The 6,647-nt window shown below is 37.8% G+C and overlaps 1 protein-coding gene across 7 annotated transcripts in view; it reads right to left on the reverse strand.

Moving 5' to 3' along the window:
- Positions 1–6,647, reverse strand: part of CTNNA3 (catenin alpha 3) — a 1,922,732-nt gene that overhangs the window by 521,693 nt on the left and 1,394,392 nt on the right. The window lies entirely within an intron of this gene.

Here is a 6,647-nt window from a genome sequence, read left to right on the forward strand (position 1 = left end):
GCACTCTGTCGTTCAGATCTAGTCCCTTAATTCTATTTTTCACTTCCACTGTATAATCATAAGGGATTTTATTTAGGTCACACCTGAATGGTCTAGTGGGTTCCCCCTCCTGGGTGTTCTTTGTAAGGACTGATGTTGAAGCTGAAACTCCAGTATTTTCGTCACCTCATTCAAAGAGTTGACTCACTGGAAAAGATTCTGATGCTGGGAGGGATTGAGGGCAGGAGGAGAAGGGGACGACAGAGGATGAGATGGCTGGGTGGCATCACCGACTCCACAGACCTGAGTCTGAGTGAACTCTAGGAGTAGGTGATGGACAGGGAGGCCTGGCGTGCTGCGATTCATGGGGTCGCAAAGAGTAGGACACGACTGAGTGACTGAACTGAACTGACACGAATAAAACATCTTAGTTAAAATTGTCCATGAATACTTTGTCAATTATATTTATCCATACTTATCTGATTTATTTTCTTTTCCTACATGTTTGCCTCTTGTATCTTTTGTTCTAGAAATCTCAATATTATTAAAAAAAAAAAAAAAAAAAGCTGGGACTTTACTGGTTGTCCAGTGTCTAGGACTCACTCTGCACTCCCAATGCAGGGAGTCTGGCTTCGATCCCTGTTCAGGTGACTAGATCCAACATGCTGCAACCAAGATCTGGTAGAGCCAATTAAATATTTTTTAATACAATAAAAGTTTTTTTTTTTTTCTTAAAGCTGATCATTTAGAAGAATATCACTTTAATACAAAAGAATCCACAGGAGGTATAAAATATCATCATTGAAATGATGAAACAAAACTTTGGTATAGTCACAAATAAACAAATTCAAACATGTGACACCTTACATGCACCAAATTTTTGACATGTGGTACATGTGTGACAGAGACTTCACTTTCCTACAAAGTTCCATATAGTCAAAGCTATGTTTTGTTTTGTTTTGTTTTGTTTTGTTTCCAGTAGTCATATACAGATGTGAGAGTTGGACCATAAAGAAGGCTGATTACCAAAGAACTCATGATTTCAAATTGTGGTGCTGGGGAAGACACTTGAGAGTCCATTGGACTGTAAGATCAAACCAGTCAATCCTAAAGAAAATCAACCCTGAATATTCATTGGGAGGACTGATACTAAAGCTGAAGCTCCCATAATTTGGCTACCTGTTAAGAAGAGCTGGTTTATTGGAAATGAAGAACTGATGCTGGGAAAGATTGAAGGTGAAACGAGAAAGGGATAGCAGATGCTGAGATGTGTTAGATAGCATCACCAACTCAAAGGAGATGAATTAGAGCAAACTCAGGAGATGGTGGAGGACAACCAAGCATGGAGTGCTGTAGTCCATAGGGTTGCAAGCAGGAGGACACAACTTAGTGACTGAATGACAACAACATGTGTGAAAAAGTGAGGTTGTCATAAAATAGTATTAAGTGACATTAAAGGACAAATAAAGAAGTGGGCTATTTTTTACATCAAACCTTAGAGATAACATTATCAAAGTATCATCTGTTATATAATATATCAAGACAAAAGGCAGAATTTCTTGGCTTATCACCTTGCCATACCATAGACCTGTTCTGTCATCTGAAGAAAATCTTCACCTACTACTCAGAAACCTCTGGGATGTTCTGCATCTGAAATCAGGAACTACCACCATTCTGAAAACTTACTTCAAAACATATGGCAGTAGGGACTTCTCTGGTGGTCCAGTGTCTAAGACTCTATACTCTCAATCCTTGGTCAGGGAACCGGATCCCACAGGCCACAACTAAGAGTTCACATGCTGCAGCTGAAGATTTTGTGTGCCACAATTGAGACCAGGTGCATTCAAATAAATACATGAAAAATAAATAAATGAAAAAAAAAAAAACAATAAAACGGGGCAGTGATAGGACACAGAGGAATTAAAGCACAAATAATTTATGTGGATTTATTTGTCAGAGTGCTAGATTATAAGTTTGGCTCTACTACTTACTAGTTCTATAAACTCAGAAAACAAACAATATTTCTTAAGCCTTGGTTTCTTCATTAACAAAATGGAATAAATAAGATTAACAATCCCTGAAGTGAAGTGAAGTCGCTCAGTCGTGTCCGACTCTTTTCGACCCCGTGGACTGTAGCCCACCAGGTTCCTCCATCCATGGGATTCTTCAGGCAAGAATACTGGAGTGGCTTGCCATTTCCTTCTCCAGGGGATCTTCCCAACCCAGGGATCGAACCCAGGTCTCCCACATTGCAGGCAGACGCTTTAACCTCTGAGCTACCAGGGAATCCCTGAGACTGCTGTAAATACTAAATAAAAATATACATAAAAAGCACAGTGCCTGGCATCTAATAAACATTCATATACAGTTTACCCTTGAAAAACATGAGTTCAAATTGTAGAGGTCCAATTTTATGTAGATTTTTTCCAAAAAATAGTACTGCAGAACTACACAATCTGTGGTTGTGGAACCTCAGCTACAGAGGGGTAGGGAAGGCCCCTGTAAAATTACCCTTGAATATTCAACTGCACTGGGGTTGGCACCTTTAACCCCCAAATTTTTCAATGGCTAACTGTATTATTAAATGTTTGTATTCTGATTTTGCAAATTAGTCCCATTTGTAAATTAGCTCCTTTCTTCATTCATAGTGGTAAATAGAATAACTCTTTCTATCCATTCACTTAATGTGTACATGATGATTTAATATACATATACATAGTGAAATGATTACCATCAGATCAGATCAGATCTGTCACTCAGTCATGTCCGACTCTTTGCAACCCCATGAATCGCAGCACACCAGGCCTCCCTGTCCATCACCAACTCCCTGAATTCACTGAGACTCACATCCATTGAGTCAGTGATGCCATCCAGCCATCTCATCCTCTGTCGTCCCCTTCTCCTCTTGCCCCCAATCCCTCCCAGCATCAGAGTCTTTTCCAATGAGTCAACTCTTCACATGAGGTGGCCAAAGTACTGGAGTTTCATTCCTTCCAAAGAAATCCCAGGGCTGATCTCCTTCAGAATGGGCTGCTTGGATCTCCTTGCAGTCCAAGGGACTCTCAAGAGTCTTCTCCAACACCAAAGTTCAAAAGCATCAATTCTTCCGCACTCAGCCTTCTGCACAGTCCAACTCTCACATCCAGACATGACCACTGGAAAAACCATAGCCTTGACTAGATGGACCTTTGTTGGCAAAGTAATGTCTCTGCTTTTGAATATGCTATCTAGGTTGGTCATAACTTTCCTTCCAAGGAGTAAGCGTCTTTTAATTTCATGGCTGGAGTCACCATCTGCAGTGATTTTGGAGCCCAGAAAAATAAAGTCTGACACTGTTTCCACTGTTTCCCCATCTATTTCCAATGAAGTGATGGGACTGGATGCCATGATCTTCGTTTTCTGAATGTTGAGCTTTAAGCCAACTTTTTCACTCTCCTCTTGCACTTTCATCAAGAGGCTTTTTAGTTCCTCTTCACTTTCTGCCATAAGGATGGTGTCATCTGCATATCTGAGGTTATTGATATTTCTCCAGGCAATCTTGATTCCAGCTTGTGTTTCTTCCAGTCCAGCATTTCTCATGATGATTACTATAGTCAAGCTAATTAGCATATCTCCCCAGAAGGTTATTTCTTATGTGTGATGAAAGCACCTAAAATCTATTTTTTAGCATCTATCCTATGTTCAGGAGAGTATTCGTAAATATAATCATTATGCCTGTTCATTAGATCTTTAGAGTTATTCATTCAACATAACGGCAACTTTGTAAGCTTTACCAACATCTTCCCATTTACCCCATTTCAACAGCTCCTAGTAATCACCGTTCTAGTCTCTACATTGTCATATTCCACATATGAGTGATACTAGGCAGTATATACCTGTCTCTGGCTTAATTCCCTTATCCTCCAGGTTCACCAATACTTTCAGAAATGGCAGATTTTTCTTTTTTCTCATGGCAGAATCATAGTCCGTTGTATGTATATACACCACATCTTTTTCTCTATTCATTTGTTGCCCAGCACTTACATTTGTTTCCAAATCTTGCCTCTCATCAATAATGCTGCAATAAACATGCAGATACAGATATGTCTGAAGTCCTGATTTCATTTCCTTTGGACATATGCCCAGAAATGGGACTGCTGGATCATATTATAGTTCTATTTTTAATTTTTTGAGGAATCTCCATACTGTTTTTCTTAATGGCTATACCAATGTGCATTTTGATCAGCAATAATCAAGGGTCCCTTTCTCCACTTCCTCACCAATACTGGTTATCTTTTGTATTGTTTAATGATAATCATTTTAACAATTGTGAGGTAATCTCTCATTACAGTTTGATTTGCATTTCCCTGAAGACTAGCAGTGTTAATAATATTCTCATACATCTATTGGTCATTTACTCAAGTCTTTTGCTCATTTAAAAATCTGGTTACTGGTTTTCTTGCAATTTAATTGTTTGTGCCCCTTTATATATTTTGAATATTAATCCCTCCCTTATAAGGTATATCTTTTGTAAATATTTTCTACCAGTTAGCAGACTGTCTCTTCACTCTGTTGATTGTTTCCTTTGTTGTGAACAGGACCTTCAGGTTTCAAATCCATACGTCTAGTTTTGCTTTTGTTACCTGTGTTTTTCAATTCATCATCAAAAAAGCAGTGCCCAGATCAATGGCAAAAAGACTTTTTTCCCTATTCAATAAGATTTTTGCCTATCACCATTTACTTATTTATTGATCCCAGTGTTGAGGGTAAAACATTCAAAATGGAAAAGCACTCAATGTACATATTATCATTCCTCAGTTTGAAAGTACATTTAAAGAGGCAATTAAAACACTTCTCAACAAAAGACTAACTGATTTCATCTCACATGATCCTGGAGTAACCCTAGATAAAATTCACCTGATTAACACAATGGCTGTTATTATATAATATTATATTAAATATTATATATATATAATATAACATAACATAATCACCAATCCAACAGGTACATAGTATTAAAGAGAACATACTAAATGTAATTATTTGATTTTTTGATTATCAAAACTATTGATTAGTTACATAGAGTTTATTAATGCTCTGGCTGCTCATATTTCTTTAGTTGTTTATCTCCCTTCTAGATTATGAGCTCCTTGAGGAAAAACAATGTTTCTTCCTCCTTTTTTGAAACTTCAGAAAGAGGATCATGATCACAACTACCAAAATACTCAATAAAAGTTGCTAAAATGAAAACAAACAAACAACTGTGCCTTAGCACTTTCTTACAGTCTTATTCTATTGATTATTTTATAAATTATACTGTTTTTTCATAGTTAATATATAAAAAGTAACAGAAACCTGAAATATTATTTGAAAGACAGGTATTGTATATTTTCTGTATATACTTAGTATATTATTTACTGGATGTCTAGTAATGACTATTAATTTTAAGGTAAACAATAATTACATTTTTCAGAAATCTTGGCTTCCTGACTTGGTTTTAATCCTTGCTACACAGCTCTAACTTATACCTAACAAAGTCTTTGGTAGAATATTCAACATGAAAACCTAAGGTTGTGGTGTTAAATTAGGTAATATATGCTAAATGATTTGTCTGGCATTTGTCACTAATGTATAGTCAATAAATCATGATGTTATTATTCAATTAATAAAGGTATTCAGTTCAGTCACTCAGTCGGGTCTGACTCTTTGCGACCACATGATTTACAGCACACCAGTCCTCCCTGTCCATCACCAACTCCTGGAGTTCACTCAGACTCATGTGCATCAAGTCAGTGATGCCATCCAGCCATCTCATCCTCTGTAGTCCCCTTCTCCTCCTGCCCCCAATCCCTCCCAGCATCAGAGTCTTTTCCAATGAGTCAACTCTTCACATGAGGTGCCCAAAGTACTGGAGTTTCAGCTTTAGCATCATTCCTTCCAAAGAACACCCAGGACAGATCTCCTTTAGAATGGACTGGTTGGATCTCCTTGCAGTCCAAGGGACTCTCAAGAGTCTTCTCCAACACCGCAGTTCAAAAGCATCATTTCTTTGGTGCTCAGCCTTCTTCACAGTCCAACTCTCACATCCATACATGACCACAGGAAAAACCATAGCCTTGACTAGACGGAACTTTGTTGGCAAAGTAATGTCTCTGCTTTTGAATAGTCTATCTAGGTTGTTCATAACTTTCCTTCCAAGGAGCAAGCATCTTTTAATTTCATGGCTGCCGTCACCATCTGCAGTGATTTTGCAGCCCCCCAAAATAAAGTCTGATACTGTTTCCACTGTTTTCCCATCTATTTCCCATGAAGTGATGGGACCAGATGCCATGGTCTTAGCTTTCTGAATGTTGAGCTTTAAGCCAACTTTTTCCCTCTCCTCTTTCACTTTCATCAAGAGGCTTTTTAGTTCCTCTTCATTTTCTGCCATAAGGTATTACTTAAAAAAGAAATTTGTAGTGAGATGAGCTCTAAATGAATTTTTATTAACTATAAACAGCTTGTCTAATTTCAACAGCTTGCTATTTTTCTTTGCCTTCTTAAGGAGGTGATGATGTTTCTCCAGCCATGAAGTGTTTCTGAACCAAATCAGACTGATTCTCACTGATATTCTTGTATCCATTTGTGTCCAATGTTCTATTTGTGCATGAATGATGAAGAAATTCCTACACATTACACAACTCAAAATC

Source organism: Bubalus bubalis, chromosome 4, assembly GCF_019923935.1.
Source record: "Bubalus bubalis isolate 160015118507 breed Murrah chromosome 4, NDDB_SH_1, whole genome shotgun sequence".
Taxonomy (NCBI): domain Eukaryota; kingdom Metazoa; phylum Chordata; class Mammalia; order Artiodactyla; family Bovidae; genus Bubalus; species Bubalus bubalis.